The following is a 23,197-nucleotide window of genomic DNA, read 5'->3' as shown; positions in this document are numbered from 1 at the left end:
AAGTGTCAAAGAACTTTGTTATCTCACTCGAGTTAACTGAGTTAACAGCAGCCGAGCACCACCTGAAGCAGAATCCTCACCTTCACTGCAGGCGGAGCTGAGGCACTGCCAGGCTGCACACAGAGACTTTATTTCAGGTGAGGCGTCCCTACCTTCACAGCAGCCTCCCAGGCACCTACCCTGGGCCCTCCAGATGCCAGGATGCCTGGGCTGCTGGACAGAGGATGCCCATGTCCTTCTGGAAGTCATGGCATTCATGGCTGTCCCGGATTGACTGTCCCCTCTGGGAGCTGACTGTCCCCTCTGCCGGGAGCTGACTGTCCCCTCTGCCGGGAGCTGACTGTCCCCTCCAGGAGCTGACTATCCCCTCTGCTGGGAGCTGACCCCTCTGGGAGCTGACGGTCCCTTCCTCTGGGAGCTGACTGTACCCTCTGGGAGCTGACTATCCCCTCTGCTGGAAGCTGACTGTCGTTCCCTCTGCTGGGAGCTGACTGTCCCCTCTGCCGGGAGCTGACTGTCCCCTCCAGGAGCTGACTATCCCCTCTGCTGGGAGCTGACCCCTCTGGGAGCTGACGGTCCCTTCCTCTGGGAGCTGACTGTACCCTCTGGGAGCTGACTATCCCCTCTGCTGGAAGCTGACTGTCGTTCCCTCTGCTGGGAGCTGACTGTCCCCTCTGCCAGGAGCTGACTGTTCCCTCTGGGAGCTGACTGTCCCTTCCGGGAGCCGACTTTCCCCTCCGGAGCTGACTATCCCCTCCGGGAGCTGACTTTCCCCTCCGGGAGCTGACTGTCCCCTCTGCCGGGAGCTGACTATCCCCTCTGCTGGGAGCTGACTCTCCCCTCTGTGAGTTGACTGTCCCCTCCGGGAGCTGACTTTCCCCTCTGGGAGCTGACTGTTCCCTCTATGAGCTGACTATCCCCTCCAGGAGCTGACTGTCCCCTCCGGGAGTTGACTGTCCGCTCTACCGGGAGCTGACTGTCCCCTCTGGGAGCTTACTGTGCTCCAAAAACTCGTGCTAAAATCAGATATGCAAAAATCTTGTAGTAACGTGCATATTCTAAGTTGGTTTCATTCCCGGAAATTTTAAAACGTAAAATCATGAATCAAATTATGGCACTGGTGTTTCATTCCCTGTGTGTGCTATGTGATATGTGCGTGCGGGCTTCACACGTCCAGCTGCAGGCTACATGTGAAATACAAGCGATAGGAATCACTTCTCTTACTGCAGCTGCCGTTCTCACGGTTTACCTTGCAGGGCTCAGCTCAGTTTGCAGCGGCCGCCTTGGTTCTGGCAGGTGGACTTGCTGGAGCTGATCCTGCAAAGGAACGTGGCCAGGGCCGTCCTCATGCCTGTGGTGTTCCTTAGGGGACTTCTTTGAAAACTTTGCCAAGAAATATTGCCCCGGGGCCGCCCACCACTGCCTCACCCTCTCTCCAGGCAGCACCGGGCCCTTCTGTCTGGGGGCTGATGAGTGGTCCCTGATTTTAAAATTGCGGTTTCTTCCATCACTTCACCTTTCTAGACATAAACTTGAGGCCATACTTGTAGCATTTCCTGTTCTTTATTGTTGTTTTTCACAGATGAGGCTGCATTTGGCCAGGGTCCACCCCGTAGCACCTGGTTCTGTCCAGACATTCGCCAGGGGCAGCCTTTGCGCCTCGATTTGCCACTGGCCCACCTCGGCACACCTTTCTTTCCTTTCCAGTGATTGTCACCAGAAAAGGCACAATTTAGTAAAACATCCAGACAGTGGCACAAGCCTACTCCGTGGATGGAGGCGACAGACAGCACTGCCAAGGCAGACCTCCCGCCTGTCCTCACGCAGTGCATGAAAGCCCACGTTCCGCCCAGGAACAGCAGTGCAGGGCCTGAGGGATGATGCGTAAAGGCACGAGCTGTGTGAAATAAGACTGTGAAAGCCCAGGGCCAGCCATGGGGTCATGATAGAGCAGCAGAGACTGGCAGGGGGGCGGGACCACGGAGGGGCAGTGCCCTCAGCTTTTCATGCGCGTCCTGGGCTAGAAGTGGGCGGCACCTTTTCTGCGGGCTCCGCCACTCCCACATGTGGATGTACAGCAGCCAAGCCTTTCCCCCCACCCCCCACCGCCTGCCGTGAGTTGTCCTGCCCGGTGGTGTCTTGTGGGCTGTGCTGCAGGCAGTGGGGGGCTGCCTCCACCACTCACGGTGCAGCTGTGACTCAGGGCCAAGACATAACCTTGGGCTGAGTCCTCCACCGCTGTGCAGCCTCACGAATCATCCCTCGGGCCCCGCACTGCTGTGAGGACAGGTGGGAGTTCCGCCTCGGCAGTGCTAGCCATTGGCTCTGTCCACGGAATAGCTTTGTGCCACTGTCTGGATGTTTTACTAAATTTTGCCTTTTTTGGTGAAAAAAATGGTTCCCTGCTGTATTAGTCTGTTCTCACGCTGCTAATAAAGACATACCCGATGGAGACGGGATAGTTTATAAAGGAAAAAGGTCAAATGGACTCACAGCCCCACATGGCTGGGGAGGCCTCACAGTCATGGAAGGCAAAGAAGAAGCAAAGGCACATCTTACATGGCGGCAGGCAGAGAGTGTGCACAGGGAACTGCTCCTATAAAACCATCAGATCTCGTGAGACTTATTCACTCTCATGAGACCAGCATGGGAAAGACCCGCCCACATGATTCAGTTACTTCCCATCGGGTCCCTTCCACGATGTGGGAATTATGGGAGCCACAGTTCAAGATGAGATTTGGGTGAGGACACAGCCAAACCACATCACCTGGCCATCTAAGCATCACATCCGCAGTTCAAGATGAGATTTTGGTGGGGACACAGCCAAACCACATCACCTGCCTGTCCGAGCACCACGTCCACAGTTCAAGATGAGATTTGGGTGGGGACACAGCCAAACCACATCACCTGCCCATCCAAGCGCCACGTCCACAGTTCAAGATGAGATTTGGGTGGGGACACAGCCAAACCACATCACCTGCCCGTCCAAGTGCCACGTCCACAGTTCAAGATGAGATTTGGGTGGGGACACAGCCAAACCACATCACCTGCCCATCCCAGCACCACATTCACAGTTCAAGATGTGACTGGGTGGGGAGACAGCCAAACCACATCACCTGCCCGTCCCAGCGCCACGTCCACAGTTCAAGATGTGACTGGGTGGGGACACAGCCAAACCACATCACCTGCCCATCCAAGCTCCACGTCCACAGTATAAGATGAGACTGGGTGGGGACACGGCCAAACCACATCACCTGCCCATCCAAGCACCACGTCCACAGTTCAAGATGAGACTGGGTGGGGACACAGCCAAACCACATCACCTGCCCGTGTAGGCACCACGTCCATCTCATCAACCAGCACAGCAAGGCCCTTGCGGTGACGGCATAGGGAGGCAGTTGCCAACAAGACATGTGGTTTGAGCTCTTTGTGTGTGTTATGGGAAGTCCAGAAGTACCAGGGGAGTGGACACATTGCTCATTGTGATTTTTATTTTCTCACTAAGCTTCTGAGTTTTGAGGGAAAAAAAATATTTGAGACTAAAACTAATGTTTATAGACAGATGTCACTAATGCTGGGTGGGATTTGGAGGAAATGCTGGAGAAGGAACTCGGCCAGGAGGAAGGAAGCCGTTCACTGGACTGATTAGTGCAGACGGACTCCATGAGTTCACACAGCATTCTTCAGGAAAATAATGTGATGTTTGCTCAACTTGACCACACTTTGTTTCCTTCAAGATGTTTGCCACTAATAATGCTGTTGTCTGCAAATTAAATGAAAAAATGGTCATTTTGCTGGCAGTGTGAGAATGTTTAGTTTCATAGCTAGTTAACAAACATAGGCGAAATACTTCCGGGTTAACAGTGGCCTCAGCCGCATTTCCATCCATTAGCGTCCGGGCGACCCGCGGCCTCTGCAGCAGTGCTGGCCGGCAACACTAGAGGGCACTAGACCAAGGGAGCCTGAGCGGTGCCCGCGCCCGGCTGGTTTGTTCCCCCAGGAAAGCGTCTGTTTAGTGCCTCCCGCCGAGTGTAAAACCGTTGAGCAACTCAGCAAAGCGACGACTGGGCTGATGAGGCAGGATTGGGAGGCTCCGTTTGCTGTGCATGAAGGCAGTGCCCAGCAGGCACAGCCAGCGCTCGTGCCGTGCCATCCGTCAGCTGCCTGGCTTATCCACGACCAGAGAAGCAGCGGGGCATCCTCAAGCTGCTCTGTGTGGGGTGCTCTCTGTGAAACAGCAAACCCAGAAGCCGAGGTTAGACACTCAGCATTCGAGGAAAGAACGCAGAGGCAGAGGCCGTGGCGCTCAGAAACTGCCATATTTAGAGATCACGCGGAGCCATAGGGTAAGTCTTTAGACTGGATTCTTCTTTTTACAAGTAGTGCAGACCCCCACCATGGTCCTTCAGAAGCAAATGCACAGCATGGACATAAAACGACTAGACCAACTGTGAACTTCTCAGGGTGGCTTCACAGCCTGGGCTGTGCCTTATGATGCATTATATTCAAATGTGCCCAATGATGTGATTTGCACCTTCTACCTAATCCATTGACGGGTAATCAGCATTTTACTCCAGTAGGTACTAAATCAATATTTGACTATTTCTCCACCATCGTGGCTCCCGATTCCTCGTGGCCCCAACTGTGGCAGACACCTGGAGATGGAGTGGCTGAGGGGCGTCCCCAGGCCTCTCCCCTGGTGCTGGGCCCAGCCTCCACCTTCAGGGTCTCCCCCATTCATAGCACAGCACCTTCTAGACCTGTTTCTGGTCTTTCAGAATTCCTATTTTGTTGGACTGAGGTCCTTTGTTTTGATTTTAATAAAAATGGGGTCACACTTAGCCTGACCAACATGGCAAAACCCTGACTCTACTAAAAATACAAAAATTAGCCAGGCATGGGTGGCACACACCTGGAATCCCAGCTACTTGAGAGGCTAAGATGGGAGAATCACTTGAACCTGGGAGGCAGAGGTTGCAGTGAGCCAAGATCACGCCACTGCACTCCAGCCTGGGCAACAGAGTGAGACTCTGTCTCAGAAAAAAAAGGGGGGGTCACACTTGAGGTTGTTCCATGGACTGGCCCCTTTGTTTGGCGTGAGCTCTTGTAGCTCACTCACAGAAGTGAACCACAACTGCGTGTTCCACTCAGAGGCACTGCGGCTTCCTCTCTTCCCTGTCACAGACAGTGCAGCCGTAAGCACCACTGCATCGTCCTCAGTGACGAGCCAAGCCTGGGGGTCCTCCTGGGCTGCATCTCCTGCTGGGCGCCAGCCTCCTCCGCCCCTTCGGCCCTTGCCAGCCAAGCTGCAAGGGGCACACTGAGGAGCAGACAGGAAGCGCTTCCATGTTGGTGCCATGCCCAGCACCCGACGGAACACATGACCGAGGACATGGGTGCAGTGGGAGGTGGGGGACTAAGACCCTGAGCAAGTCATGACCAGGCAGCACCCTAAGACCCTGTCCCAGGACAGCCAGGAGGTAAGCAAGGCTGAGGGAGGGGAGCAGAAGGCCGGTCTCAGTGCTGGGGACTGGGTAGGACCCAGGCAGCCTGGGGTGAGGGGGTGCTAGGGCTGGGGGGGAGGGGAGAGGTTGGGAGGTCTGGAGGGGCAAGGGTGACTAGGGTTCTAATGATTCCCCTGATGAGTTCTGCCAGTCCTGACAGGACGGGGTTGGGAGATCAAGGCTCACAGCTGCCACAGAGGAGGGCGTCAGTGAGGAGATGGATTTAAGCAGTGCCTGCCTGAGTGGTGGGACAGACAGCCAGGATCTGTGGCCACAGGGGAGGCCAGCGCCCCGGGACCCTGGGCAGGAGCTGCTGGCTGTGCTGGGGGGCAGTGATGGAGAAGAGGGCAGGAAACCCGAGGGAAGCTGAGTGACAGGGTTTGGCTGTGTCCTCACACAAATCTCACCTCGAATTGTACTCCCCATAGTCCCCACGTATCAAGGGTGGGACCAGGTGGAGGTGACTGGAGCATGGGGTGGCTCCCCATGCTGTTCTTGCAATACTGAGTGAGTCTCATGAGATCTGGTGGTTTCATTAGCGTCTGGTACTTCCCCTGCTTGCACTCACTCTGTCCCGCCGCCCTGTGAAGAAGGGATCTGCTTCTCCTTTGCCTTCCACCATCTTCCACCATGACTGTAAGTTTCCTGAGGCCTCCTCAGCCATGCTCAACTGTGAGTCAATTAAACCTCTTTCTTGTATAAATTACCAAGTCTTGGGCAGTTCTTTATAGCAGCGTGGGAAAGGACTAATAGGCCGAGGAAGGGCGTGAGTGATTCCTTGGCCCAGCCAAGATGGAGAAGGGCGGCAGGTGAGAGGCTGAGGGGCAGAGCTGGAGCCGAGTTGGGGGCAAGTCAGGGACAGGCACAGAAGGGGACAGTAGCCAGTGCCACTGGGCTGGGACCTCTGGGGGTCTCTCCTGCAGCTCAAGAGACTGGCGTGTGGAGAGCCATGGCCAGGCTTGGTTGAGAAAGTCACTCACTACAAAGCAGAAGCAGCCACATGTGGCCGGAGTGGCCAGCGCAGGGCCCCCAGCACGGAAGAGTGGGTATCCGGCCACATCCGAACCTCTGCCCCACACTACAGCCTCCCACAGGGACCCTCCAGGAGACCCCTGTGTGGGCGCCTCCCACCGGATACGCGGAGAGGCGCAAGGTTCCCCGTGCCCTGTGCTCGGGGCAGCCCATCAGTCTAACTGCTGCAGTCGCCTGATGCAGGTGCATGTTCCGAAGGCAGATGAGCCCACAGGAGCTCCTGCAGCAGGCCGGGCATCTGTCCGGAGCACTCTGGGTGTGCTTCCATTTCTAATAGGAGCGAGTTCATATTCAGGCCGCTCGGGCCGGCACGAAGCCCCAGGGGTAACAGATGCTCCCCATGGACGCTGGGGCCCCGCCCTCGGGATGGCCTTCCCTTTCCTCGCCCTGAACAGTTTCCACCACCACCACCCTTTCCCGCCTTCTTCACCTAAATCATCACCAAAGCATGCTGGGTACTTCTTGGAAAGAGACCGGCCTTCCTGAGTGAGCGTCTCGCTCCGCATCGGATCGGGTGGCTTTCCCGAGGCCGAGTGCCCACTGCACACTGTGGCGGCCGGCTGGGCCTGGCCTTCCTTGGCAGCCACCTCGAGGAGTGCAACTGGCTGGCATCTGGCAGAAGACTCATTCTTAGCTTTAAAATCTCCATGAATGAATAGTGTAAAGCAAAGTATTGGTTTACAATAGCTAGATGTGTTTATCAAAAGTGAAAGAATTTCCAGCTAGCACTATTTTCCCAACTGCAGCAAAGTAAACACCTGCAGGCTGCCGAGAGGGGGTGACGATTTGACCTTCGCGAAGTTGTTGCTGCCAGGACACAGCATCTGCAGTGGGGCTGCCCTGCCCTGGGCCTGGCGTTGGGAACCCAGGAGCAGGTGAGGTGGCCTAGGTTTGGGGGTGGGTGGTGCAGCAAACAGGCTGCCTGGAGGGAGTGGAGAGCCCTGGGCTTCCACCGCCAGCCGCGGCAGACAGAATTTTATTGAAAGAACAATCCAGAAAGCCCCCAGACCTGACAGGAAGGCCGGGGAGAAGCCAGGCTCAGGAAGTGGGCAGGCTGGAAGGAGATGGGTCCGGCCACATCTGCGGACCTGTCACGGTGGACGCCCCTGCAGCCTGTGCTCCGCCTGGATGCTCGCCGCCTCCGAGAGACACCCAAATCCCCGCACCCGGGTCTGAGTCGCCTCAGCGGTTCCCGCGCCTCCGCACAGACCTCCAGGCAGGTGTGCCCACCCACTGCCAGGCGGGAGGAGCCGCGTGCACCTCGCCAGCTTCCGGGTGGCACCCTGACGCTGACCTGACCTGGACCTCCAAATCAAGGGGAGTTGGGGCCGGGCAGCCTGAAGGCGCAGAGCCCCTTCCCCAGGCACGAGCTTGGTTGCCAGGAAGCCTCTGCTGCCGCTCTGGAGAGGATGAAAATGCGTTCAAACCCAGGCAACTATAAACACGAAGAAAGGTTTCGAACACGTTTTCTTTTCAGACTAAGAGGAAATTCCTAAAATTCTTCGGTGGTAAAACCAAGACTGCACACCGAATTCACATTGGAGAGGGGCTGGGGAGGCATGGCTCCGGAAGGGCTCGGGAAGGGCTGGGGACAGGCTGGAAAAGGGCTCGGGAAGGCTCGGGAAGGGCTCGGGAAGGCTCGGGAAAGGCTCGGGGCGGGATGGGGAAATGCTCGGGAAGGCTCGGGAAAGGCTCGGGGAGGGCTGGGGAAAGGCTCGGGGAGGGCTGGGGAAAGGCTCGGGGAGGGCTGGGGAAAGGCTCGGGAAGGCTCGGGGAAGGCTCGGGGAAGGCTCGGGAAGGGCTCGGGGAGGGCTGGGGGAGGGCTCGGGAAAGGCTCGGGGAGGGCTGGGGGAAGGCTCGGGGAAGGGCTGGGGGAAGGCTCGGGGAAGGGCTCGGGGAGGGCTGGGGAAGGGCTCAGGGAGGGCTCGGGGAGGGCTGGGGAAGGGCTCGGGGAGGGCTGGGGAAGGGCTCGGGGAAGGGCTGGGGGAAGGGCTCGGGGAAGGGCTCGGGGAGGGCTGGGGAAGGGCTCGGGGAGGGCTGGGGAAGGGCTCGGGGAGGGCTGGGGAAGGGCTGGGGGAGGGCTGGGGAAGGGCTGGGGGAGGGCTGGGGAAGGGCTGGGGGAGGGCTGGGGAAGGGCTGGGGGAGGGCTGGGGAAGGGCTGGGGGAGGGCTGGGGGAGGGCTGGGGGAGGGCTGGGGGAGGGCTCGGGGAGGGCTGGGGGAGGGCTGGGGGAGGGCTCGGGGAGGGCTGGGGGAGGGCTCGGGGAGGGCTGGGGGAGGGCTCGGGGAGGGCTGGGGAAGGGCTCGGGGAGGGCTCGGGGAGGGCTGAGGAAAGGCTCGGGGAGGGGTGGTGAAAGGCTCGGGGAGGGCTGGGGAAAGGCTCGAGGAGGGCTCGGGGAGGGCTGGGGAAAGGCTCGGGAGGGGCTCGGGGAGGGCTGGGGAGAGCACGGGAAGGGCTGGGGAAGGGCTGGGGAAGGGCTGGAGAGAGCTCCGGCAGGGCTCGGGGAGGGCTCGGGAAGGCTCGGGGAGGGCTGGGGAAAGGCTCGGGAAGGGCTCGGGAAGGCTCGGGAAGGGCTCAGGGAGGGCTGGGGAAAGGCTCGGGGAGGGCTGGAGGAGGGTTCGGTTGCGGGGTGCTGGGGAAGGGCTCTGGGAGGGCTTGGGGAGGGCTTAGGGAAGGCTCGGGGAGGGTTCCGGAAGGGCTCGGGGAGGGATCGGGATGGGCTCGGGGAGGGCTCGGGATGGGCTCGGGGAGGGCTGGGGGAGGCCTGGGGAAGGGGTCGGGGAGGGCTAGGGGAGGGCTGGGGGGTTGCTGGGGAAGTGCTCGGAGGCGGAGGGCACCGGGCACTGAGCCTCGCAGAAGCGGCCGATTCCCTGAGAGCCTCCCTCGAGAGGCAGCTCGGCGGGCACCGCCTCCGCCAGACTCCAAACTCTCCCTCCACCAGACCCCGAACTCTCCCTCCGCCAGACTCTGAACTCTCCCTCCGCCAGACTCCCAATTCCAGATCTCACCACTGTCTTTGCAAACCCTTCTCTGAAGCCCTGGAGAGGCCCCCATGTCCCCGCAGAGGGATGACCAGTATTGTAGGCGCAGCGCACGGAAGAGCGCTCAGCCAGCTCCGGCACCCGCCCTGGCCAGAGTGCTGTGCCGCTTCATACCGGGTCTGCTCAGGGCCCCCCTCCACCCACACCCCCATCAATAGAGCCTTTTGTGACTTTCAGCTGGGAAAGAATTCCACACTTAAAGAAAAGTTAACGATATTAGCGTTGATGCCAGAACCCGGCCGCCGTAACACGGATTCCCCCGCTGTTGATGGCTTGTCTGTTTGCTTTGTCGTGTGGTCTGCACACACCCACAGTCATGTGCAGGACTCCGGTCGTTCCTGGGATTGGCCCTGCTCTTGGCCTGCCACAGACGCGTGGCTACCTTGGCCGTGATGCCAGGATGGGGCAGGTACCTGCTGCAGAGATGGACGTTCCCATCCTGACTTTCTCCTGGCCTCAAGCGGCTGGAGCTGCTGGGCAGCGTCCTTCCTGGCCATGCCAGGCTGAGAGCAGTGCAGAGCCAGAACCCCAGGGGCCGAGACCTGCAGTTTCCACCCGTGTGGGGAAGGGAGGCCATTGCCATTATCACCAGGGTCTCCACAGGCACCAGGGTGGGGATGACCAGAGCCATTGGAAATCAGACAAAGCCTGGAATCTTGGGGGAAGCAGAGGCCAGCCCTGGCCTGCATTGTGGGGAGGGGCTCGGGGTTCAGATGCCTCTCAGAGCCACTGTTCCTCCGGCCAGGCTCATTCAGACACGTGGCTGAGTCTGACCACAGTCTCAGGCGATGGGCATGGGGCAGGGGTCTGAGGCTGGGAACAGACACTCAGCCCCTCTTCGAGTCTGGCAGGAGGGCCCCTCAGGAGCTGGCCTGGGCCAGTGGCTGCCCCCAGGCAGGGCCAGGTGATTCCAGAGGCAGCAACAGATGTTCTCCAAAGCTGCCTGTGAGACAGGACCAGGGCTGCAGTGTTCATCCCTCATTTTTCCAAATGTAGTAGACTTAAATCATCACCATATTTACTTGGAAAACTGCTTTCACAAGAGCCCATATGACCGCAGGAACAGAAAAACACTCATGGCAGTGAGGTTGCTTTGGCAGACACCCGCCAGGTGGCCCCACCAGGGCTCACAGCGCAGGAGTTGCCTTAAACAGGGCAGCTCCAGCTCCAGTGGAGCAGAGGACACCCCAGCTCTGTTCCCAGTCGTCCAGGCAGCAGAAAGCAACACAGGACCTGGCTCCGTCCTCATGGAACGTTGGGCTTGGAAGGCCTCACATGCCTGGCAAGGGGCTGGGGCTCCCCACGACCTTCAGAGCACCAGGCACCTACCCTGGCAGCTGGGGAGAGTAGGACTTACGGGACCTTCATCTGCTCCAGACCCTCAGAGCTGCGTTTTCCCCAAGGGAAGGGAAACGTGGCTGCAGGAACTCAGGAGGGCTGGAAAGAATGTGGTTCTTGGACTTACAGACCTTCAGAAACCTCAGGAATCCACTCTCCGGAAATGTCTTTTCTGCCCTCATAGAAACACTGAGAAATGTGGCCCTAAGCCTGATGGAGCCCAGGGCTGTCTGCGATTCAGGCACCGGAGGGCTCGGACCTGCATCTAGGGTGGGTTGGGGGGCTTGGTGCCAGAACACCAGGATGAGAGGGGCCAGGCTCAGCCCAGCTCAGCGCCTCCTGGGACCACGTGGTGGCTGGTTGAATTCACATGAGCCTTGGAGAGCAGGGTTTGAGAGGTTCCCTCAAACCAAGCAAGAGAGCAGAGAGAGTACTGCGGAGCCAGGGCCAGCAGTCTGCGTTCAGAGCAGCCCTGCTCCCGGCCACCCGTTCCAGCTGTCTCTCCTGCCCGCAGGTCCCTGTCCCCTGCTCTGCCGTCCCTGCCCGGCTGCAGCTCACCCCAGGCCCGTCCGGGATGGAAGGGGAGGCCCTGGGCTGGGGCGGGGGGCATCCGTGAGTCAGCAAGTGACCAAGCAGGGGTTGCGTCACCTCGATGACTCGCACGCCTCCCTGCAGAGGGTCCCGCGGCTGACTCAGGAAGGGGATGAGTGATGGGTGTGAGTCATCACTCACGGAGCCAGTGGTCACTGGAGGCGTCCAAACACAGACTCTCAGTGTTGGAGTTGGCAGGAGCTGTGGGGATGGACACGCTCAGTCTGTGGCTGCAGTCGGGGAAACCAAGGCCCTGCTCCCCATGCAGCCTGCACACCGCACACAGGAAGTCTGCCTCTCCTGGACGAGGTCCTCCACAGCTCCCTTTGCCCTCAGTGTGTGGACCCTTTGGGGTGTGGCCCAGCCTCTCCTGACTCCTTGGGGCACACCCCAGCCACAAAGCACCACACGCAGCCAGCCAGACCTCAGGCAGCCTGGGAAATGTGTCTGTACATCGCTGCTCTGTGCCAGTGGACACGTGTGTGTGCATGCATGTTGGTGGGCAGATGTGTGTGTGCATGTAGGTGTGTACGTGTATGTGTGCATGTAGGTGTATGTAGGTGTGTGTAGGTGTATGTGTATATATGTGTGTGCACGCATGTATATGGGGTGTGCATGTGGGTGTCTGTGTATATGTGTGCCTGTGTGTGCACGTAAGGGTGGGTGGGTGTGTGTGCCGGTGTGTGGGGGTCGGTGGGTGTGTGTGTCAGTGTGGGGGGGTGGATGGGTGTGTGTGTCAGTGTGCGGGGGTGGGTGTGTGTGTGTCGGTGTGCGGGGGTAGCTGGGTGTGTGTGTGTCAGTGTGCGGGGGTAGCTGGGTGTGTGTCAGTGTGCGAGGGTGGGTAGGTGGGTGTGTCAGTGTGCAGGGGTGGATTGTGTCGGTGTGCAGAGGTGGGTGGGTGTGTGTCAGTGTGCGGGGGGGTGTGTCGGTGTGCGGGGGTGTGTGTCGGTGTGCAGGAGTGGGTGGGCGTGTCAGTGTGTGGGCGGTGGGTGTGTCAGTGTGCAGGGGTGGGTGTGTGTCAGTGTGTGGGGGTGGTTGGGTGTGTGTGTGTCAGTGTGCGGGTGTGTGTGTGTGTCGCTGTGCGGCTGTGTGTGTCGGTGTGCGGGGGGTGTGTGTATGTGGAGGTGTGTGTCGGTGTGTGTGGGCGGGTGGGTGTGCATGTGTGTAGATGTGCATGTGTGAGTGTAGGTGTGGGAGTGGGTTGTGTGGGGGGTTGGGTGGGGGTGGGTGTGCATGTGTCTGTGTGTTGGTGTGTGGGGGTGGGTGTGGGTGTGGGTGTCAATGTGCGGGGTGTGTGTATGTGGAGGTGTGTGTGTTGGTGCATGTGGGTGGGTGTGCATGTGTGTGTAGATGTGCATGTGTGTGCATGTGTAGGTGTGGGGGTGGGTTGTTGTGGGGGGTTGGGTGGGGGTGGGTGTGCATGTGTCTGTGTGTTGGTGTGTGGGGGTGGGTGGCTGTGGGTGTGTCTGTGCGTGTGTGTAAACTTCTGCCCAGCCCCTGCTGGGGGGCACTCTCAGACTCAGTATTTGGGGAGGCTGAGGGAGTTCGGGAGAGCAGCAGGACCCTGGACTTGGAGGATGGTTTGGAGGACAGTGGTCTTTGGTGGCTGCTCAGCTCCTTCTGGCCCCAGGTGCAGGTGACTTGGTCCTGACTCCGTGTTTCCAGTCAGCAGGGGAGTGTGGCCTGGTGGGCAGGGGCCCCCAAGGGAGGTAGGGCTTGCGGGACTGTGGATACCCGGCTCCTTCGGGTGTGGCGGCACCAGTGTCCCTCCTGCCCGCTGTGCTGGTCGCTTCTCTTACTTTGCTCCCGCACGGGATGTCTCCCTTTATTTTATTTTCACTTGCGGTGCTTCTGGTTTCTCCACTTTTACATCTTAGACTGAAACTTGGCAGAAAACGATGCACAATAGGATGTTTCTGAGCCAAGACCCCTTTGAGGACAGGCTGGCTGCTGATTCGAGAGCACGGCCCAGAGCATTCAAGGAGAACATCCTTGCTGTTGAGTTTGTTTTCTTTGCAGAGTAGAGCTGTGGAAGCCGACGGACACTCCTGGCTGGCTGCAGCCAGGCAGCGCAGAGGGAGGTGCGTGTTGGCAAGCGTTTGTAACGCTCACTGAGCGGTGAGCAAGATGGGGCGTCGTGCTCGCCTTTTGTGAAAAGGAACAAAAGTGCTGCCGGATTCCTGGCCTGGGTGGAGCCCCATTCACATGACCCCCAGGGGCTGGGGTCACCCCCTGAGGTCCCCTCCGTGGCTCCTCGCCTGCTCCGGTGGGGCTGGGGGAGGTGGCTTAGCTGAGGCTGCACCCCCGGGGGAGGAGCTGAGATGCACCAGCACACACATGTAGGGGTGTGTGTGTGTGTGTGTACACTCGCCAGCTCCTCCCCCCGGGGGTGCAGCCTCAGCTAAGCACACACACATACACACCTACGTGCACACATGTGCACCGACACACGCACATGCACACACAGTTCTAGAATGACCACCCTCATCACCTCAAGACTGGCCATCAGAGGAGCCACACTCAGAGGCACGGCGGCTCCAGTGGCCAGCGCCAGCAGGCAGGAGCAGCGGGAGGGGAGCGGGTGCCGCCAGCCCTGCGGTGGCCGTGGGCCTGCCACCCATGAGGCTGAATTGCTCATGGAACTCATGGCCCCAGCTCCAGCCCTGCAGAACCAGCGGCCCTCCCACCCTCCACAGGGGCAGCTGAGCTTCCAAAGGCGAAGTCTGGAATCCAGTCCTTGGAACAATTTCCAGATGTTTTTGGCGTTAAAGTGCCTCCTGTGAAATTGGGGGTGCAGCCGGGCTGCCGGCCTGGGGTCTCTGGTCTACCCAGTGGGCACTTTTGTCATTTGGTCTGGCAACAATGCCACTCTGAAGAATGCTCTCTGCCCTTCAAGGAGAGCAGCCAGCCAGCGGGAGGCCTGTGCTGGGCAGTGGGCACGGGCCCTGACCCCAGCTTGGAGAGGGGCCGGGCATGGCAGGAACATCCCTACAGGCCCCAAAGCTTTAGCACAGCAGGAAGAGTGCATGGCACCTTTGTAAGCCTGCTCCCCAGGGGCACTAGGCCAACCAGGAGCCTGCCCGCCGCACCCTCCACAGCCCACCCTGCCTGGGTGGACAGAGGCGGCCTGGGACCCCCTTGCCACGTGCCCCTCTGCAGTCCTGGTCACCCCATTGTTCAAGGGGTGCTGGGAGCCTGAGCACTGCCCTGACCCTAGGCAGTAAGGAAGTGAGGGACACACACACGAACACACACGCCATGCACACACACACGAACACACACACCATGCACACACACACACACGAACACACATGCCATGCACACACGGGAACACCCACGCCATGCACACACACGTGAACACACGCCATGCACACACACACATGAACACACACGCCATGCGCACACACACGAACACACACGCCATGCGCACACACACACCAACACACACGCCATGCGCACACACACACCAACACACACGCCATGCACACACACACACACGGGAACACACACGCCATCACGCCATGCACACACACACACACGAACACACACGCCATGCACACACGAACACACACGCCATGCACACACACACGGGAACACACACGCCATGCACACACACACGGGCACCCACATGTGCACTTGCTCAAGTGTGCACAGACTCATGTACATGGAAACCCCAGTACACGTGTACATCCCCACTCATGCACACACATGTACACACACACACACGAAACCCCAGCCCCACACACTACAGCACCAGGTGACACCTTTGCAGAAAAGAGATCGTGGAGCCTCAGACCCAAGTCAGGACTCAGAGCCCGGAAGCCTGGGTCTGCACCGGGCTCCCTCGCCTCCTGCCAGTGAGGCCCTGCCAGGCTGCGGGAGCGGCAGGAATGCAGAACCTGGGCGCACCTGGGAGATGAGGCCTCCCACAGCCGGGCTCCCTGACCTTGGTGTGGGCTGCAGCCTGCTGCGGCCAGGTGCTGCCCATTTCAGGACCAAGGTTCCTCAGTGACAGGGTTCCTCAGTGACAGGCCCGCAGGCTCCAGGCCACAAGGACCTCAGTTTCCCCACTTCCCTGGACCTGGGCTTGGGCCCCAATTGCCCATCTAGGTGGCAGGGGCCCAGTGTCCCTAGGCTGTGACAACAGGGCTGCTCCCCAGAACTGTAGCGCCAGCCCTCCCCTCCCAAGGCCCCCAGCCCCTCACTCCCACCGGGCCGGGCGCCCACCCTCCGCAGCGCCAGCCCTCCCCTCCCAAGGCCCCCAGCCCCTCGCTCCTGCCAGGCCGGGCTCCCACCCTCCACAGGGCCAGCAGGAACAACCACACTGGCCTGGTGAGCACTCGTTTGGGAAACTGGATATATTTGCAATTTTTAAAACGCTCAGAGCCAACATTCAAAATGGGGCTGTTTTTCCAGTGGAAAATGTAACATGAGCCCAGAACCACTCCCGCTCACACAGAGGCCCGCCCCCGCCACCACCGCCACGCCGGGGGCCAAGGCTTTACTCAGGGCCAAGCCTGGCCAGCTCCTGCAGCCCCGGCCCAGCACCCGCCACCCCCACACACACCTGAAGCCTTCAGACCAGTGTGCAGGAGAGGCTGAGGGCAGCTGCCCAGGACAGACAAGGGCGCAAGGGGCAGGCAGAAGGCCCTGAAGACCCCCTGCCATGGCCGGGTAGGCTCTGTCTCAGAGGTGTTCACTTAAATCAAGGGCAGCTTGGCCTCACACAGCCAGGCCCCTCTGCCCAGGTGCCACAGACAACCCAGCAACCACAGGACAGACCCTTCCCCTCCACAGGGCCCTCGTGGCCGACACACCCTGGACGAAGCCAGCAGGAGCGAGGTTGCCTCTGGGGTCTGTGGGCCCAGGTGCTGCCCGACATGGTGGGACCCCGTTGCTCCCACACTCCTGGGGCAGCTGGGACAGCCGCAGTGACCTTCCCACCTCAGAGGGGCTGCGCCCACCAGGCTGGGTAAACCTGTGACTGCTCATCCTCCTGGAAGGAGGACATCACCCTGCCACCAGCTTCAACAACAAACACAGACGACGACAGCTGTGACTGCAGCCTCTCCTGACACCCAGGAAGAGCTTCCCGAAGGCAGCGCGCCCAGTGCTTTGTGGATGTTTGTGGAGAAGATCAAATAAATGGTGGCCCTTTGAGACCTCAGCTGCGGTGCTGGGCAGAACATCAGAGAAGGCCCGGGTACAGGGCTCACGCCTGGAATCCCAGCACTTTGGGAAGCCGAGGCGGGTGGATCACCTGAGGTCAGGAGTTTAAGACCAGGCTGGCCAACATGGCGAAACCCCGTCTCTATTAAAAATACAAAAATTAGCCGGGTGTGGGGGTACGTGCCCAGCTACTCAGGAGGCTGAGGCAGGAGAATCGCTTGAACCCGGGAGGCGGAGGTTGCAGTGAGCCGAGATCATGCCACTGCACTCCAGCCTGGGGGACAGAGCAAGAATCTGTCTCAAGAAAAAAAAAGGAATATCAGAGAAGCTTCCCTGGGGGTCGTGCCCCATAGCGTCCGCCTGTCCAGCCCCCGGGCCAGCCCCATGCGGAAGCTGAGGCCCCTCCCTGACCCAGCAGGGCTACTGCCCTCGCCTGAGCTGACAAGCACCCTGGGAGCAGGTGGGGCTGCTGGGGCAGGTGGGCAGGCGGCCCCGGGGAGGGCGGGTCAAGCTGTCTGGTGGGGCCTGACCCCAGCCTGCCACCCTGGTTGCCATAGCCCTGACCTTAGGAAGTATTTACGATTCTGGCATGAAAGTGCCCAGCTCTCCACCTATTCCTGCCAGAGAAAATCCACTGCCCCCCGGCCTCATGGGGTGTCAGGGACAGGAGGTCCCTCCGTACAGCCCCACCCTGGCAGCTCAGCCATCTTGACTCACTCACCCTTGGCTGATGCCATGGGGGCCTCCTTTAAAGTAGGCAGTGTCTGTGGAAGGGTTGTAGGACCAGCCCGGGGGTGGGCAGGGGCTTTCCTGGCACCTTCGCTGCAGATCCTCTTTATCCTGAGTGTGTAGCACCCCTGGCCCTTCCTGCCAGGTAGTGAACGGGGGCATTGTCAGCCCTCCCACAGCCCAGGAGGGTCACCTGTTAGTCGGCGGCCACCGGGGTCTGCACCCAGCTCTGCCTTGGGGTGCCAGGGCAGAGGGTGGGCTGGGGCCTCATCTGGGGTCACAGGAAGTAGGCCTGTCACGGGGACTCGGTGATCCTGGCAGAGCCGGGGCTGCAAGCTCAGGCCCCTTGCCGAGTGATGTCACAGAAGCTCCAGCCGGCACAGACTGAGTGGGGAACATCGCAGGGGAAGGGGGTGGGCCGGGACCCCCAGCCCTGGGATCTCCGAGCCAGAAGGCCACCCAGGCTGGCTGTGGTCCAAGGTCCAAGGCCTCGGCTGTGGGGGGGCGGGGGTAGTCAGGAGGAGGCCTCAGGGACCCAGAGCAGCCAGGAGGGCTGGGGACGCTGCTGAAACCAGGGGCGAGGGGGGCCTGGGGAGGGCTCTGCCGTGCGGTATCTCAGGTGTGTAGCAGCAGCCACCCGCACTGTGGCCTGGGCCTCAGGGCTGCCTGCAGGAGCCTGGTCGGGGACAGCTGCCTCCAGGGCCACACACTCCCGTGTGTGCACACTCACAGCCAGGAGGTCAGGCCATTCGGGCCTGGGCAGACCCTCCCCCTCCCTCAGGCAGGGAGCCGGAGTCCCAGACCTTAGGGTCCCTACTCTCTCCGGCTCACAGGGCCCCAGGCCTTCTGTCCCTCCGTGCTGGGCGGCCGAGGCTGAGGCCCCACTGGAGGGGGCTCCACAGCAGCCCCGTTGCCCTCCCTGGGCAGGGACCCTCATCCCCGGGGGCTCCACTCTGGCCCACGCGTCACTCTTGGGAGTCGGACGGCCCCTGTCTGCCTGGCACCACTTCAGGAACATAGTGACAACCCCCAGCCCCCAACAGGCCCTGCTGCCCCTCCCAGGGCCCTCCCTTTCAGGGTAGGCTGTCTCCAGCTGTCCAGTGGGTCTAGCACAACTGAGGGCTGAGCCCAGGGCCTGCGCAGGAGCGCGTGGCTGCCGACGGGAAAGTCAGGTGTGCCCCCCAGGGAGTCCAGACTTCCGTGGGGACCTCTGTCTACAGGGGTCACGGCCAGGCCCCTGCAGCCAAGTAGGCTGGGAAGGAGCTGAGACCGAGATAAGGATCTGGCCCAGCGGCGGGGGGGGGGGTGCAGGGACCACCTTTCCGCTGGGCACAGGGGAGGCTGAAATGCCTCCTGAGAAGGGCCTCCCAGCTGTCCCCGCTCAGCCCTGGGCCAGGAGACCCCTCGGGTAGCCTGTGGGGTGTGGGTCCCAGGGCAGCTGCCAGCCAGGGAGCACTGGGACCTGGTCCCCAGCCCCCGAATTCCCTAGCCCCAGCCTCACCAGGGAAGGGGTGTGAAGGAAGGGGTGAGGAAGAGGGCAGACAGGGTCTCAATGCACACCCCACACACACGAGCACACACCGGTACCCCCATCGGGGCAGAGGGTGGGACTCTGAGGTGGCCGGGGACACATTCCCGCAGAGCTGCCCGGTGGGGGCCCCTGGTTGCCCTTTTGCAGCAAGGGCGGAGGGACAGGGGAGCTGCGCTGTGTGTGGCAGGCCCCTCCGCCACATCTGGGCGCCCCGGGGAATAGCAAGAAGAGCAGAGCCCTCCAGATCGCCGGGCTGGGCACTGTGTTGACCCTGCCTTCCACTGCAGCCAGGAAAGGGCTGGGCCCACAGGGGCTAGAGGGTACAGGAATGTGGGCTGCTGACTGGGGAGCTAGGTCTGTGCGGACCTGCACCTCAGATCCGCCTGCGGCCAGCACCGGGCACACAAGCTGCGGCCACACGCACCTCAGACCCGCCTGCGGCCAGCACCGGGCACACGAGCTGCGGCCACACGAAGGTCTAGGCCGGGCCAATCCCCCAGGGGTGCCCCAGCACAGTTACCCAAAAGGTCAGCGCACAGCCGGGACATGGTGGGGGAGGAGCGTGGAGGGTGGAGGAGGAGTAAGGGCCGGGGCAGGGAAGGGGAGAGCCGGGAAGGTGTGGGGTGGAGGGAGGGGTGCCAGAGCCTCCTGGGGTGGGAGGCTGGGTCACAGGCTGGGGGAGCAGCTGGGGATGGAGCTTCCCGACCCACGCAGTTGGGACTCTCACCCAGGGCCACCCTCTCAGGGCCCCTCAGTGAGCCCAGCACTGTTTCTTCCCCTGGGGGGGCTCCCTGGGCCCACCCCATCCCAGGCCTTGCACGGCCTTCCAAATTCCAGAATCTTCCATACTCCTGGCAGGATGGCCCCGGGGCTGTGCTCCAGGACCCACGTCCCGATGCCAGCCTGAGGCCGTGCCTGCTCCTCAGGAGTGGGGCTCCCGCAGCTCCTCTGCAGGGCCGGCCCCTGGCGGCCGAGTGCTGCCCGGCGGGCGGGGGTGCTGCCTGGCGCGCCTCTCGTTTCCTCTTGGCCTGCAGGCCGGGCTGCCTCGGAACAAAGGCTGGATTGTGCCTCACTCTGGGGCCACTCGCTGCCCCAGCCCGATGCTCACTCCGCCTGGTTGCTGCCCCAGCAGGGCTCTGCAGACAACGTTTGTGCTTCCAGCCAAGCAAGGCTCCCCTGGCCAGGCCGACCCTCGTAAGCCCTGCCAGCCGGGATAGCACGGCAGCACCAGCCACAGGCCAGGAGCCCAGCCACCAGTCCTATGCTGTGTGGACCACGACTCCTTCCCGCGGTCCGGGGCAGCGGCCGGCCTCTCGCCTGTGCCCACGGGCACCTCCCTCTGTGCGGCCAGCTGGTGCCATAACTCCTGGCTCAAGGGTATCTGGCCCTGGCCCACCCTACCTGCTCCCCCACCCTGCCTGTACCCCCACCCCTGTGTCTGGCAATGTCTGCCACTGCCCGTCTACTGTGCCAGGCCAGGAACGAGTGGCTCTGCTGTCCCTCTGTGGCCAGGCCTCCCTGACCCCAGGCCCCTGGGGTGCCCATGCGCAGGGTTGGCTTTTGGAAGTCAAAGGGAGCCAGGTTTCTGCTCCCAGGAGGGGAGAGTGGCCAAGCCTCACCAACACTGCCCTGCACCACAGGCATCAACAGCGTAAGTCCAGCAGCTCCTCCGACCAAGCTTTTTTTTTTTTTTTTTGAGACGGAGTCTCCCTCTGTCGCCCAGGCTGGAGTACAGTGGTGCGATCTCGGCTCACTGCAATGTCCACCTCCTGGGTTCAAGCGATTCTCATACCTCAGCTTCCCGAGTAGCTGGAATTACAGGCGTGTGCCACCATGTCCGGCTAATTTTTTGTATTTTTAGTAGAGACGGGGTTTCACCATGTTAGCCAGGATGGTCTCGATCTCCTGATCTTGTGATCCACCCGCCTCGGCCTCCCAAAGTGCTGGGATTACAGGCATGAGCCACCGCGCCCGGCCCCAACCAAGCATTTAATGAGCACCACTGTTTGCAAGCCCACCCAAGCCCTTGGAGGCGGACAGGCAATCCACGGGCAAGCACCATCCTCCATGGCAAGCACCATCCCGTCCCAGGTGGGCCTGGGCCCCCAGCAAGGCCTGGTCCCTGGCTGGCTGGACACCCACACTCAGAACCCAGCTCTGAGGAGAGACGCGGGGTCAGGGGAACGGTGCTCCAAGGCCTTGGGCCAGAAGGTGCCGGTGAGGTAAGCCTGCCCCAAAACTATCTGGGGCACAAGGGATGGCCCCGAGCAGGCCCTAGCCATCTGTTCTTCCACCAGAGGAGCTGGGAGGTGCTGAGCTCTGGGCACGCAGCTCCCAGCTGGCCGGGCAGGGAGCACCGATTTCACAGCAGGCTCATCTGGGCAGAGCCTTTGGCAGGGAAGTCTGAGTCTGACGCCCTTGTACAAGAGACACCCCCACCCCAACACCCCCGGGGCTGATTCAGGCCTCACCAGCCCCAGCAGAAGATCCCCCTTGTCCCGTCCCACCCAGCCGGACTCAGCCGGGGCCCTGCCGGCCTCCAGCGTCTGCCGCCCCAGCCTCCACCCCCGCCGCCCGCTGTTGGAGCCCAGGCCGTCAAAGAGGCTTTGTGGCCGCCAAGTGGAGCCGGGTGCCGATTGTCTTGGAGGGGCTCCAGGAAGGAATGGTGTAGGAAGAAAGAGGAAAAAAAACGGAGGAAAAAGCTGTGAACAGAGAAGGAATTTGCCTCTGTGAAGGCCGGCGCCACCCTGACCGCCCCGCCCCTCCCCGAGCCTGGGCCCGGCCTGAGCTCTGCGGGCTCCGGGGCGACTAGGACTCACCTCCCATCCACTCAGTCACCGATGGCTCCTCCCTGTCACAGATGAGGACACCGAGGGCCAGAGGGGCCAGGTGGTTGCCTGGGGTCTGACAGTGCAGAGAGGCCGCCCGGCCCCAGAGGACTTGGCTCAGGTGCACCATGGGTGGGGAGCTGCTCAGGGCACTGACTAGGCCACACCGGACAATGAGGATGGAGGCTGGGGTCGTGGGGTCCTTGCTCCCTGCAGCCTGGGGCCAGGAGGGCCCAGGCCGGGCACAGGCTGCATTGTGAGGGGACCACAGAAGGTGTCCGGCCCGATTCCCATTCCTCAAGGAGGCTCACAGATGGCAGGTGGCCCAGGAGCGGGGCTGGAGAGAGGTCCAGCTGGTCTTACCGCAACGAAGGCGGTCTACCCTCCACAGCTGGTGCCGCCTGAAGCCAGGCACCCCTGGGGTCCCAGGCACAAACCCACCCACACTACCAGTTCCCCAGGGTGCTGAGGGTGGAGCATCCCAGCCAAGGACAAGCCAGCGCCAGGGCTAACCCGGGTAGGCGCTCCCAAAACAGCTGCTGAGATGCAGCTGGGCACAGGTGGGTGGGGGCTGGAGGACGAGGAGGCCACGGTCCTCATCCCCTCACCCCTCTCTCACCCTAGTCTAGGTGTGGGAGGAGCTACTTGCTGGAGACCCTAGACCCTTCTAGGAAAGTCAAGGTTAGGGTGGGCTCTGCTGAGTTCTCCCCAGTAAGCCAGTGGCCTCTCCGTCCCAGGGCCTCCCGGCTGCAGCCCACCTGGCCTGGCCCCACCATGGAGCTGCTGCTTTCTAGCAAAGACCTGCACCTTAGGGAGAGGCTAGGACCCCAACTCTAGCCAGCGACCCTCATTCTTCTGCCCTCTGCAGCTCTACTCCCCACCAGGGGAGCCCCCAGACACCAGGAGCTCCCAGACACCGGGAGACCCCAGAGGCAGACGGAGCCTCCTGGAGTCCCCAGCCCCACATGGCATCAGGGCAGATTCCCACCGGTCCCCTGCGCTCTGGGCTGCTCTCTGTCTCCAAAGGTCCTTCAGAGCTCAGGGTAGGTGGTCCTTCCTTCCCTGGACCACCACCTACGCCCTGTAACTCCAGGGGCTCCTGGAGGACCCGGGCACACAGCCCCGCCTCCACCGCTATCCCAGACTCAGGCCAGCCCTCGCCCAGCCAGCTGCTGGCAGCTGTCACCACCTGCCGGCTGGGCCAGATGCGGCTGCCACAGAGAGCAGGCGGGGCTGCAGCTGCCTCGGCTCCTCCTCCCACAGCCCTCACCTGGGGGCCCCGGAGTAGGCATCTCGCCCCTAGCTGGTCCCAAAGTTCCCTCCCCCGTACTCTCCCACCACATCTGACGCCTGTGTACAAGGGACACGGCTGCGCCCACCCCTGAGGCAGAGAGCACCTTCCCAGAGGACACACTCCAGGAGCTGCCTCAGCCCC

Source organism: Pongo pygmaeus, chromosome 3 (assembly GCF_028885625.2).
Source record: "Pongo pygmaeus isolate AG05252 chromosome 3, NHGRI_mPonPyg2-v2.0_pri, whole genome shotgun sequence".
NCBI classification, from domain to species: Eukaryota; Metazoa; Chordata; class Mammalia; order Primates; family Hominidae; genus Pongo; species Pongo pygmaeus.
The sequence above is the reverse complement of the archived record's forward strand: the minus strand, read 5'-3'. Positions refer to the sequence as shown.